The 14,324-nt window shown below is 43.4% G+C and overlaps 1 protein-coding gene across 1 annotated transcript in view; it reads right to left on the reverse strand.

The window, feature by feature from the left end:
• The window catches only part of LOC128711273 (nuclear receptor-binding protein homolog), a 30,909-nt gene that overhangs the window by 5,478 nt on the left and 11,107 nt on the right, over nt 1-14,324 (reverse strand). The gene's annotated exons all lie outside the window — the stretch shown is intronic.

Consider the following 14,324-nt stretch of genomic DNA (forward strand, 5'->3'; position numbering starts at 1 on the left):
AGGAAAATTCAATGGTACGCAGAAAATAAATCTCTTCCCTTTTTTTTGCCGAAGCCCTTCGCGCAACGATGGCTCTTGGGGAGTTAGAGAATAACTCAATGGAAATATCTACCTCCTTCCCTAAGGTCCCCAACATGTACGCCAAAGTAACAAAACCAAAACACAGCTGTGCTCTAACACTGTTGTTCCTTTCCCATCTTCCGCTTGTGGAGTGCCAGCGACCAGAGGTAGGGCCCATCCGGTTTCCATCAACATTGCAATGTTGGCGTCCGCATCGATGTTATTATGAATGTGGCAGCATAAAATCAGAACCAGAATGGAGAATGGCCGTTCCACACAGCAGTATGAGATTTCATTCTGCACAGCCACAGTATAGTATGCCCTTTATGTACACCGAAAGAATCGATACCGGCTGAGTAAAGTCATAACTAACCGGCTTTTTATAGACTCCCAAACGAAGCAAACGAAAGAAGCAATCAATTGGTTCACTTTGACAGCAACCTCAGTTAAAGTTTTATCAATTATGATTAAATAAACAGTTTACTGTTGGAAATATACATCAACCTGTCTTTGTTGAGCTTCCAGCAGATGTGAGAACACCTCTTCGAAATCCCAGCATTTCTCCAACTGATTAAAGTCAAATGTTTTGCTGTATAGCTATCGTACAAAAGATATCAGATTCCCTAACCTCCATTTGTTGTGGCACGTAACCGAAACGAAGGCATCCACAAACCAAACAGCACCGAAGGATATATTTAATTCAGCAACTGGATCCAGCCGTAATTGTTGCTGATAGCGAACGATATTAATATTTATTCCGTCTCGCCAGTGTCCTTGGAAAACATTCCGGCTGCAGGGTGGATCTAGATCAACAGCAGAATCTTTCCTTCTTTTTATGAACTCCAACAGTCTTATCCAGACAGACGTCCAACAAAAAGGGTCTCTCCTTCCCTTTCTCCCTCTATAGGGCAGTGGATTGCTGCTATCGATTATTTCTTAGTGAAAGCCGACAGATTGCTTTTGGTTGTCGGATTCAAATGGACTGCATTTGGTCGAATGGATGTAGGATATCGGAAATGATGTGGGCAAACATGTTTGTCGTAGCAGAGCTGTACCGCTCCTGGTAGACAGCGTAGGGAGCCTCTCCTTTTGCGTGTGTCGTTGTTGTGTAAATCGTAGCTTATCCACCTACCTAGAAACCTACTGCCAGCACTAGGTGGTAGAGTAAAGGTCAGCCGAAAAATGCTTAATTAGTGGAAAATGTACACCTTCCACTAGAGGGATCGCAACACCGAAACCGTTTTCTCTAATAGTCGGTAATGAACCGAAGCAAACCGGACGGGATGTCGCGACGCTGGTTGACAGAATATTCGGCCCTTGGTGCTGGGATTAGATTATATCTAGCCAGGAAGCAGTAGCAAACAGGGGGCGGACGCAATGCCTGGTAAGGCAATGGTTTTATTTTTAATTAGGTGTCATGTTTTAATATTCATTAACACTTTTTTATTCTGGGTTTTTTTGTTGCTCGGTTCCAATGTTCTGGCGCGGTGTATCACACCGCGTTGACGTTATGATACCATATGTTGGTAATGGTCAAATAAAACGTCGGCGATGTCAAGAAGAACGACGTGGGTACGAAGGTACATCTGCCTCGCGAATGTGCGCTTAGTCTGTCTGACAAGTGTGTGTGTGTGTGTGTGTGATAGACCGTCGAATAACAAACTCTATACACTAATGACGGTGTCATCTTCATTGTGCATGCTGCAAAAGCGGTCTCTGCGGTTTTATTAAATTCAAAATGAGGCTTTATGGTTATGGTGTTTATGTTTAGTTTTAACGCTACCTCAGTGCGCATGTTTGAGAGCAGGATTGTGTACCTTATCGAGAAATTAAGACTGTAAGCGGCATCAGGTGCTATACTCCCGAGATATGTATGATATCTTGATATTGGACCTCGAGATAATTAGAAGATTTGCGAATTTTCAAGTTAAACTAGAGAGTTTAGTCTCAAATAAGAGCTAATTGAACAATAGATTATTTATTCTAAATATATCTCAAACAATTGTCTTACTTTTTGTAAAATTGTTATTCCTGTCATACGAAACACCGACTCTTTCATTTTGAAGGATCAACGATTCCATCCGTATTCGTTCTTAGCCACTACTACTCAATTTCTACTATAATTATAGCATAATAAGTATACAGGCATTCCTCAACACACCCAAGTACAAGATTTTTTCAACCAATTGTTAACATTTTCCCCTAGATTTAGTGCTATAAACTAACTCAGTTTATAGCACCCATCTACTATAACTTTGACCACCACTAGTAGTGAAGCTTATGTTGAAAATAACCGATTGCTTATTTATGGTTCATTTTGAGCTGTTGTTAACTCTCATTACCAAGCGAACGATTTATTTATACGAACCGTAGGGCACTATTTATAATCTCACGACGTTCTTTAGCGTGTTCTAGGTGGCTGTATTTAATAGAAGCAACTGCACTTACCTAAGCAATGTGCCGTGTAAGTGGGTTTGCGCTAATGTTAATGTGCACCTTCTGCCTAAAATTATACCAAGGACGGTGGTACGGTGGATGCAACGATAAACAAGCACGTTTTCGTCTTGTAACAGCATTTATTAGAAGTTCATCGCGAAAACAATGTTACAGCTCCGACAGTTCCGAAATGCTACCTACTCTGCATGAGCTTAAGCTTAAGTAATCGTTGCTCGAAAGGGCAACAAAAGCTAATTATAAAAGATAGTACCAGCATTACAACCCCACGCGCAAATCCTTCTTGAACCGATTGTTTGGAAAACCTTGTTCCGGATCCGGACCACACACACACATATCCGTCTGTCCCTTTTGCATTGTTTATCCTCGCTGATCCTCGACGTGACCACCAGCAACCTGCTGCACGGAAAGGTGTATGCAAACTATAAATAAGCGACGAAAACAAACGTGTGACGAGGGTCATCATTCACAGACTGACCCTTTAACATGCCTCACCGTCCGAGACCACACAACCAACCCAGCATCAAATCGCGATGCACATGCACGGTCACACTGCGACGTTTTAATCGGCCAAATGTGGCGCCTCTCGTTTCACTTGCGCTACCCAAAAAAAAAAAAAAAAACCCATCCACATCCACACGAAAAAAATAGAAAGGTATAAGAGAACAAACAAACATCTTCCCACAAATGAGTAGCGAGGCGCGCGAAGAATTTAAACCGAATAATTATACCCCGTGCCGTTTGCCGGCGAGGAGCAGGTAGGCGACAGAGACAGGGCAGCGTTACATCGCTCTAACCAAAGACGCGAGTGGGTGGAAGTGGATTTGTTCCGCTGGTTCTGGTCACTAGGAAGAGAACCCACCGGGGTGTAAACAAACCCCCGTCAGTCTCTCGCTCAGTGGACGGAGCGACCTTCGCACGTAAGATCGATTGATAAGTTTGTAGAACAAAAGAAAACAAGAGCAAAACTTAAACAATGCGAATCCACCACGCGCCATGATGACAGATGGTGTTGAGACGGGGGTGCGCTTTACATTTGGCATGTTCAAAATATTTATAAACAGTGCAAAAAGGCGGGGGAATTTTTTTTAGCTCAAGGATTTGCAGGCAGTACTACATTAATTGATTTTATAGGATTTTGTTTTACAAACTTTCAACGGAATTCGCTTCGTTTCTAACTACAATTCTGATGAAGATAATACATTTCTTCAACAAACTAGTATCAAAGTATCGATCGCACTCGTCCCTAATCAGCAGGAAACTAGACCGTGACCTTTACAACGTGTACTACGGCAACTGCGTGTTTATAAACCATGCTTCCCTTCTTGATTCACCCTCACTTGGGCGGGCGGCGTTTGCCCATCACTAGGGCGAGCCAACGGCGTAGATAACTCGGTGCGCGAACGCGATTATGGGGGATGGGTTCCGAATGATAAACAAACCGTTTTGAATGCCGTGGTTTTGCGGCTTTCAACCTGCACGTGACTTCGACTCGCCGTAGTGCATTGTACGCATTTTTGTTTGCTTTTTTTCCTGCCTCCCACCCACACACACACACAAACGAAGGTTAGATTGTAATTCCACCGCTGGAATTTCTATTAACCGGAAGCGAGATGCGAACAGAGATTTTGGAACGAAAAAACATCGTCTAGTTCCCTTTTACACGAATGCCCTCTTGGGTGTGTGCGCGAGTTTGTAATGTTCTACGTGCGTTTTTGTAAGCTCGCCTCGCATTCGTCTCACCAGAGCCTTTTGCCACCTGTCTGCGTCGAAAGCATCGTTCTCATGTTACCGGTCGTCTGGTCTGTACGACCGTTGCCACATTCCTTCATCTGCACCTTGCGCACAGTGCACCATACAAGTGAATACAGGGTAGATACACCCAGCGCCATGGTTCCGGTGATCCTCGCGGCGGGTACGACACAAAACCCGATAAGCGATGGCGCCAACGACGCTTAATTAAACACACAAGGTTTAGCGGAACAACAAGCGGCACGCTGGGGCATGCTGGATGGAACGAGGAAATAAATGCTTTGACGCAGTAAACCACCATTACGAGTGTTTGAACCGAGACGTTTTGCGCCAAGTCACCCGTCTCGCCTCACACCAGTGAACTTTTCCCTGAGCCCCCCTCCCCACGCCCGGGGTGTGATCCCTTCACCCTTAATGCCTAGACCAGACTAGAACAAACCACTCAGGGGCACCACATGTGTGTGTGTGTGTGTGTGTGCCCGCGGAAAAAGGGGCGGTGTTCGTGCGTTCTGTGTATTGTTTGATAGTACAGCTGGCTTTAAACGGCTCCAAGCTGCGTCATTCGCGGATCGAGTTCAATTAGCTGCGCACTATGTGCCCCAGAAGGAGATGCGAGCGCGCCGGTGTGTACCGTGCGCGCTACACCTTTTAGAAGGTTGGTTAAACTTTGCGCTACAACACGTACGGTTCTTATCACGATTTATAGCAAACATTATGGCTCATTCATCTTCACCCATGAATCTAACCATTGTGCGCTGGACGGAGCTTAACTAATTTGTCCATTTTTGTCCGCTTGTTTCTTGCACCCTGTCAACTGTTTGACAACGGCTCAATCCTTCCACTTCGAATGGGTTTTGACGTAGCGAGCGAGAAGCGAAAGGTAAATAAATTCCAATATTTGTGACCGCAGTCGCTTTGAGCCGCATGATTGATGTACGATGTACGGTGGGTGGGTGGGTTAATGATAAACAGTCGCGAAAGAACAGAAAACATTCGCTGCTGCCGCTTTGCCAACTTTCCCTGCTTTATCGGCTTCTTCTTTAATGAGTCAAGGCATTTCACTTCAAGGGCATAGAACCACCAATTCGGCGTTGTTTATAGAATGTTTCTACTTGTTTGGACAGTACATCGTACACATTGTCCGGCGTAACAAGGTACAATTTCACTTACAACCGTGGGCGTTAAATGTTAATTATAACGATATTTGTACCCCTTTTTTTGACAATGTTTCACATTGAATTGTTTTAATTGCGTAGAAGCTCTAGGCGTTTTTTTTTCTGTTTGCCGCCAACAAATCACGGCCACTTCAACTCAACAGGCGCCCACCATTCCGCGCTTGGTTCGTTAGACACCAATTATTTAATCACAGATTCAAAGCAAACATCGAAAACGAATCAAATGCCTAGCAGCTGAAGGACTAGGGGCGCATTTAAGTGGAAGGTGAATGGGTTCAATCTTTTACTCGTTCAGCGAATCATCGATGTAATTTGTCAGCGTGCCGGCTAAATGGCGCCAAGTGAGTTCTAATTTACGATTACACAATGTGGTGTGTGATTTGTAGTCAAAGTCCTTAACGTTTGCAGTGACCGAAGTGATCAATTTCGGTTCATAAATGAGCGTTTCGATTCGTTAAAGGGAAAATACATACGCAAAATGAATAAGATTTACGTGGTGAGGTTCTCCGTGCCCACCGGAACTTATGGACCCGGTACCTATCATATCTTCCTCGATCTGGAGATAGACCAGAACGGCAAACAGAAGTCCTTTGTTGGTTCTTTGTTAGGAAGCGTTTTCCTAAAAAGCAGCTGGGTCTAAAAATGAAGATCTAGAGCAAACCGATCCCTTCATTTCCCCTCTTGGAGTTTGGAGTTATCTGTCAAACAGAGACGAAGTTCCTGCACAAGAACTAGGCGATCAGCATCTGAACTGTGCATGATCTCCTACAGCTAGCAATTGAAGATCCTGTTGAAAACAAGTTGAAGATAACGTTTTACTGAAGATCGCCAATTCTCGACACGGTGCTCAGGTGCGTTGAACAGACCTTTTTTGACCAAACCTTAAACGACCGAATCCAATAATTTCGAAGCAATATTCAAAGTGATAGTTGTTCCGCAAGATCAAGACAAAGCAGAACCAAATGCTGACATTTACTCAGAACGCACTTCTATTGAGGTCGTAGCTAACGTAATGACCGTTTAATAAGGTGTCTTGGCATTTTTTTTCTGGAAGGCATATAAAACATAGCGTTCGGTATTTAAAGTTAGAATAAAGCTTTGAGATTTGGAATGAATTCTTGATGATTTAGGCTTATTTGTCGTAACTTTTCTTATCCTATCTCTGACCGCTATGTATTGCATCATTTTCACAGTAAATCCTTCGCTTTTATTGTTAGTTACACACGCGGAACGAACGAGTTTCAACGTTCATTAGCATAACACATGAGACGAAAGTGATAAGGGTCGGTGGTGTACACCATTTCGTAGAAATCAAACCCGTCTACCAACCACCATTCAGATAAGACTGCTTTCGGACAAAAATGAACAGACAATGTTGTGAAATGTTTTAAGAGATTGTCCATCAGGAAACATTACATCACAGTCCTCTCCATTGCTATCTATCGTTATCTAATTGCAATTGATATTGAAATTCTTCCATGACGCAATGACAAGGGGGTTTTGTTTAGTGTTGTCTTAAGTTACTCTAAACAAATCCATCACCCCAGGCTATTAAACTTAAAACTGTAGTGCGGTAAGTGCGACTACGTCAAGCAAAACGACACAAAACAGTTAAGACTCACCGAGGCGGGATGTAAGAGCATGCAAATCATTCGGTATTTAAGGTCGTTGCAACCATCACCAGAAAGGTCATTCGTGAGCGATAAACTTAATAGCAAAAACCGTTTTTTGATTACGCCTTTCGGTGGCGAGTTAAAAAGCAATTAATTCTAATTGACTGGTCTCATTAAACGACCCCCCCGCCGTTAAACTGTGCCGATTGTGAAATTGGCTCACACAAAGCACCAGTTTCCGTCCTCCCGAAAAATGTATTACTACAAAAACCAATCTAACGAAGGTTCTAGCCACTACCCGCCAGCATCACCACAATGTTCGTTTGTTCGCTTCTCTGATTGTGTAACAGTCGATTCAAATTGAAGTTCAAATAAATTTGGTGCCGAGCGATCGGTCTGGCAAGAGCGTTCCACTCCGCCTCCAACGGTCACCATTCACAATGCAACACACTTTCCCTTTGCTAAAGTTTTCCTGAATGAAAAAAAAATGAGCAAAAGCGAATTATGGTTCTTGTCGTGCGAGCGCTCTACCTAGGCGATGAGAGACGTTATTTGAATTTAGGCCAACGACTAATCAGAACCCCGGTCGGTAGTGTAGCCATCATCAATTACACACACTGCGACCGTTCGGATTACACCATCAGTAACACACTGGGGCAAGCGTCAACTGCGGCATCAATCATTGGCGCCAAAACCATTCTTCGTTTACTCCTCCTGTGCGACAGCGTCATCATGCACGGTACCAGCGCGCGACGAGACGCACCTATCACTCCAACAGCAGTGTGTGCCTAATGTCCCATGAATGCGAAGTTTCGCGAGATAATAAGCCGTGAAATGGTTTTTTTTGTTGCTTGTGCTGAATGATTGTTGTACGGTACGGTGTAGAAGGCCAGCATTTCGTTCGCAGTGACACTCAAACGAAGGAAAATCAATTCAATTGTACGCGGAGATATCGCATTGAAATCTAAAGCTATGATTTTTATTTAATAATAATCGCTTAGTAATAATAATTAATTACAAAAGAATAAGTGTAACAATTATAACGATATCAAATTGTCTAACATCGATAATTATGGCAAATATTAAAGAAGAAACTTGAAGAAAAGACCGAAACAAACAACAAAACCCATCCAAAGCCCACATTCATCTCCGAGTGCATAGATTAGTGACACTTAAAACGAACCAGACGACAAACCTGCCAAGATCATTGCTACTGCGTAGTATCTCTCCGAAGAAGTAGCGGCAGGCACTGGTCTAACATCTGACGTACATTAAAATGTGTGGTTTTGCCAAACACCACACTCGTACCACTGTCATCCCATAGCTGCTAATCCCCTTTCATTGTTATCCTATTGTGCTGTCGCGATTTATTTCACTTTACATAAACCGTTATGAGTGCAAAGAACGCCCTTCAAAGGTAAGATATGGTACAAAAAAAAAAACACATAACGACCCACACCCCCGGATGGAGAGGGAAAGACCGAGGCGCGCAAGAAGCGACCAAATTACGATCCCGGCAAACGATGTGGACGAGAAGTTTGGAGCGCACGACCTAACGCAGTCGCAAGTTTTATTTGGTCGGCGATTCGCTTCCTTGACAAGCAGCGCAAAGTGACGGGTCAAGGTTTGCAATGTTCGTTTGTTTGTGCGTAGATCAGAAGGAGGACTAGCGGGTAGTATACTTGTTTCAAACAGGTTGTACTTGAAAATACCGCTTTGGCGATGGTGTGTTTGTTTTTTTTTGGGAGGAATGTTTGTTTGAGGCGTCGATTAATACGCAGTTCGTTCGATCGTCACAACCTTTAGCTCGGCGAAGTGACGTGCATGTGACGAACTCAGAACATTAATCTTACAATCCTTGGTAAATTAGATCGAACGTTGCATGCAATGAACTCCACAACGATCGAACAATCGACCGCTGCGCATAATTATTCTTTCGCGGTGCTGTGCAAGCGGTTCTTCCTTCGCCGTTTACTATCAGCGCCCACGATAACGTGTAGGACGCTGCGTATCTCTTTGTCTGGCGTTGATTTCCCCCGTCCGTTTCTATGTTGTTCCTGCCTGGGAGTGCTGCTTCGTCTCATTCAGTGGCTCCCTGGCCTGGAACAGCCAGCTTATCAGTGTCGCACAACGGGTTGTGCAACAGTTTTTACACATATCGTAGTAGTGTGCTGAGTGCTTATTCACATACCAGCACGTCGTCCGTGGCGCACCATCGCAAAACGTAAACAAAGCGAATGTCGCGTCTTCTCCTCCACTCGAGCGTTTAGTTAGTTTTGGTTTAACACAGCGTAAACTTGGTGGTGTTGTCTAGGTATGTAATAGTTGTAGCAAATGCAATTATCTCTTATTTTGTCAACAGTACGTTCCATGGCCATTTTTGAAGAACAAAAAAAAACTATTTTTTTGTTTCACGGACAAAAGAACATCCAAAAATTTGTTAAAAGTAATCATTAATTCGACACCGAAAACATCCTCCAAAGACACGATAGTCGCTTCGGTTGCATCGGCGACCTTCACATTCCGCGGATTGAATTCAATTTACATAACTAGATATGTCCGAAAAAGCTACTGAAATAAATAACCGCCATTGTATGTGCCACCCTGAATGCTATAGTTTAATATTTTTTCCCTCTATGATTTATGTAAACGCCACGCTTTTCGCTTATGATAACAGATAACTTTGAAACATTATCTTAAACTGACCTTTTTGTGGAAATATTTTAGCACCGGTTGCGAAAAGCTTCCTAGAAAATAATAAACAAGCAAATACTAATGCTTAACTGGCACGTCCGCTGTTCGACGAAAGAAACATGAGGAAGTCATGCAATACTGTTTAACCCTGCCTGCCCGTTTGCGCTGATAGAAACCTAAGAGCATTCGCTTCGAACGATGATGCTTTTGCTACCACAGTGCGCGATCCCATTCGATGTCACAACGACCTTATATGGATGAATTGCGGGACTTCTTGTCGCTTTTATTTTCTTGCGGTTTGCATTACAATGTTGTTTGCGTATTTGCATAACCGCAGGGACACGGCGCGTACGGCAAGGGGGTGTTGGTTGGGTTGCAAATCACAGCCACAGCTTGTACCGAAACGAACCACTAACTAAACCAGCCAGCAACTAAGAGAGATAGTCAAATTAGGGACGAGAAAAGAGATAACTGAACTGAACTGAAGCTTAGCTACGTGTGGAGATGCAACAATAATGTTGCTGGCAGTTGTTGACATGGACTTTAGGAGACGTTGATTTCAAATGAACTATTCCGTTTCTTCGATGGATCAAAACGTTATCGTCTTCATACAGCGTATCCGTATGTGATGATCGAAACAGGAAGACACATTTTGCCATGTGCGATTCTAATCCGTGTTTGTAAGCACCATAAATACACAAAACCTGCCAAAACCGATGTGAACGATCAACACACTATTCTTTGTTTCTTGCTTTAACACCAACATCTAGTTCCACATCAACACAGGCACCCACCAACGGGCAGCATAGCCAGAGCAGGCGCGGCGGAATGAAGGAATCGCATAAAATATTTTGCAAATATAAATAAATCTTTTCCCGTTTAATGACGCATGAGTTGCCGGTTGCCGCTGATGTTTGTGCAGTGTTTGCTCCATGTTTCGCGCTTCAGCGCACCACAGCGTTCTGTTGGACACTGGCGGATCTTGCACGACGACGATCGACGACCGCTTGTAAGCGAAGCAACAACACAGTGTGCTGAACTTTACCAAAAAAAAAAACCAAAAACTCATGCCGTTTGGTTCTCCGTTCTGGAGTTCGAATCAACGCTACCCCTCTCTCTAATCGGGGCAATTTTATATCTGCTTCCCTCCATTGCGTTAGCTCACTGAACATGAGCACTTGATGTGCACGGTTGGCGTTTTATGTTTGGGAGTTTTATGGAGTCTTTCAAACAGCGGTTCTTGCTTTGTAACCAACCGTGCGCGCAGCCACCTTTTTGCGTCTTTCCTCCACATTCATTCATAACCACCACGCGGTACCAACGCGACGTCCAGCGAAAAGCTATCGCGTAGGGAGGAATGCTTTCGATTTGCTTTGGAATAATTTATAGCTACCAAATTGCTTGCCACTCTTTTCAAGATCATAAAATCGCTTCCTTTTGTAGAGAATGTTGCTTACCTAAAACGAGAGAGAGAGAAGGTGTAGAAACACACATTAGATAATCAAATTAAAACAAAAATAAAAAGGGTACAAAATCAATAACAACAGGTCCAGTAGTGCCAGCGCGGCTCGTTAGCTACGAATGCATAATTATTCCATCAATCATACTGAGGCCAGGTTTTTAAAGATTTATTTGGCCGTATATATAAATATGATGCCCATTAATAAATCAAACTTTCAACAAACCGTTCGCTAATTTTAAAAACCCCACCCTCGACACGCTCGTTTGTCTGCTTCAATATCTTTCGATAGCTTCTGCCGCGAGTTGCCTTTAACGCACACTCAAATTTCCATCAACGGTCCCCCGCGACCCAAGGAAAGTTTGCCCAAACGTGTCTGAACTGTGACTTGGCATGGCCACTACCGACCGGCAGCAGGATATGCTCTTGAAATCTTCCCAACCACACCAACAATATTGCTTTGAGTGGGAAAAGAAAAAAGGCCCGCTCTTGAAATGTTCGCAAACGTGCAGAAAAAAAAAGAAAACATTTGATACCATAATCATTGTTCTCGTTTTTGCTTATTTTAGCAACGTGAGTGTTTTTTCCCCTTTGCCCTGAGTAGCATCCTCCTCAAAAATGTCTGCTACTTGAATTTATTTGCTCTGCTTTGTTTCAACCTTCAGCAGACTAATCTCCTGCAATGCACCGTTGTGTTCGGCTCGTGCGGTCATGTTTTATGCAGCTGTCGTCAGATGTCTTCATCAATCTGATGCCCCGTGGCCGGCGCTTGCCGCATGCGGGAACGTGCCATTCCTGGTGGATGTGAAATTATCACAGTTTAGTGGACAAGTTCGTGCATCGCTGCTGACCAACCACGTTGACCGGTTCGTGGCGTGGCAAATGAACGGTTGAACGAGATGTATTATCACTTCGAACGAATCGAATTCATAAGTGAGTGCTTTTCATTTTATAGCACGGACAAGACACTTAATTTTTATGTCAGCACACTGTCGTGGCAGACAAACACTGTTCCACAGTATTATTTTGGGTATAAAATTCGCTAGTCTATAGTAGTAACAAAGTAAATTCGCTACTAAGCTGCCATAGCGCCAAATAACGAGCGAAAGAACACAAGAATTATTATACCGTAACTGCAACTAATGAGCGTGGCAACGAGCTGTAAAATGCATCACTTCCATTGGATTAACACCGTCCCACATACGGATGAACGGGGACACGACGATATGTGAGACGATTGGGATTTAAAGTTCTCTGGCCCTTGTGTCGTGCGCGAATAATAATCATTGTAGCACGCATCAGAATGAACCCTCGTTTTGGCCATTCTCGTATGCCACTCTCAGCTATATCTGAATGTGTTCTCGCTCTGTTGAGCATTTTATAGCAACAGTTTTCAGTTTTCATTCAAATTATGGAAGTTGAAATATGTAACGTTTCATAAACGTTGGTTAATCTTACGATAGTTGCTTGTCTTGCGACAAAGTGTCAGACACGGTTGTGTGACAGTTTATGACCAGTGTGCGATGAAATGTGGGGCACGTGTCTTGTCATTTGCTTTAGTAGTAAATTTACGGCATTAATTTGTTGGCATAATTTTTGCCTTTTTTCCCATAAAAACCCAACTGCTGCGGGGATGAAGTATGCTGCTTTAGTGGCACGGACAAACATGGTGTACTTCCTCCGTCAGGTCGACGGCTGAATAATTCCATTTTATGACCTTATGGCGACATAACGCTGATCCTTAGTTGGACGAACGGAGAGTTATTTTTCTGTTTATGTTTTATAATTCTTACCTCATATTGGACTATAGTATACTACGCCAAAGGCAAATATTGACTTTCTATAAATTTGCTTACTTTCAATTAATCTCCCTCTTATTGGGTCGGAATTATACAAATGTATATAGAGATCCTGAAGATATATTTATTTGGATACGACAAATAACTGGATTCCTTGATTGGGATACGTTACACCAAAGTATACAATCTAGCCTCTTCAGAGACACCAACACCGTTTGGCTAGTTAACTGAACTGAGGCTATTTTAAGCTCCTTCAAGCAACTCACGCACATTTTTTTGCGTGGAGGTCAATGACGGATTCACTGACCGAAGGAGGAATGATGTGGAGCTACGACTAACAACCACGAGGGGGGGTTCATGCATTACATACCCTACAGAGTGCTTCCAGGGAGTCTATTTCTGATAAGTGGTGGAGACAACCTTTGCACACGTAACCGGTAGTGGTAGCGGTAATATCCAATCGAAACCAGTTTCTGACTAACGCACAGGGACCGGGTGGCATCCACACAGTAACACTGGAATTCCATCACTTGATGGACCGTTGACGATCGACAGGCCAAGACGGGTTTACGGTCCCAATCGATCGAACAACTGCAGTCGCATCCAAATGGGGCATTGCTCACTGCATCCACCTACCGACCCGGGTTGTGGTGGTGACGCCGAGGGCTTCAGCTTGTTTGGTAGTGCGGAAGGATACGTTACATTGGCCTTCCTCGAAAGTTTAACACCCTACACCACGATCGCAATCGTACACTGCCGCGCTGTTTGCATCCAATTGTGGCAAGCTGTCATCACGGAACCGTCACTGCACCTTCCGGGAAGACACGCACTGTCACAAGTGAAGGGATGTCTCTCTCTCTGTTTCTAAAACCCCGTCGGAAATTCGATTGCAGCGGGAAGCAGCGAAACATACCAATACCATATTTAAACAAGACAAGGCGAATGAGTAAAATGGATGACTAATGTAAGCCTTCTTTTACGTCTCTGTCCAGGGATTGTATCAGAAGGAAAAGAATGAACCCATCTCATTAAACGTAATCAGTGGTAAGCTGTAGAACAGGTTACTTACTAACGACTACTTCTGCAAAGTAAAGAACAGCCCAGCAATTCAAGAACCATCGGTTAAACACAGCCATGAGTGATGGAACAATGGTCAAGAAAATTTAACACTTTCCACGTCAAGTAAATTAGATAACTTATTAACTTTATCATATCACTGCTGCTACTTTATACATTTCCCAATTGTAACGATTGCGTTAAAAGCGTTAAAGTATGGTTGTAAAATATAATTTACAACTACAATGGTGCTGTAGCATAA

Source organism: Anopheles marshallii, chromosome 3 (assembly GCF_943734725.1).
Source record: "Anopheles marshallii chromosome 3, idAnoMarsDA_429_01, whole genome shotgun sequence".
NCBI classification, from domain to species: domain Eukaryota; kingdom Metazoa; phylum Arthropoda; class Insecta; order Diptera; family Culicidae; genus Anopheles; species Anopheles marshallii.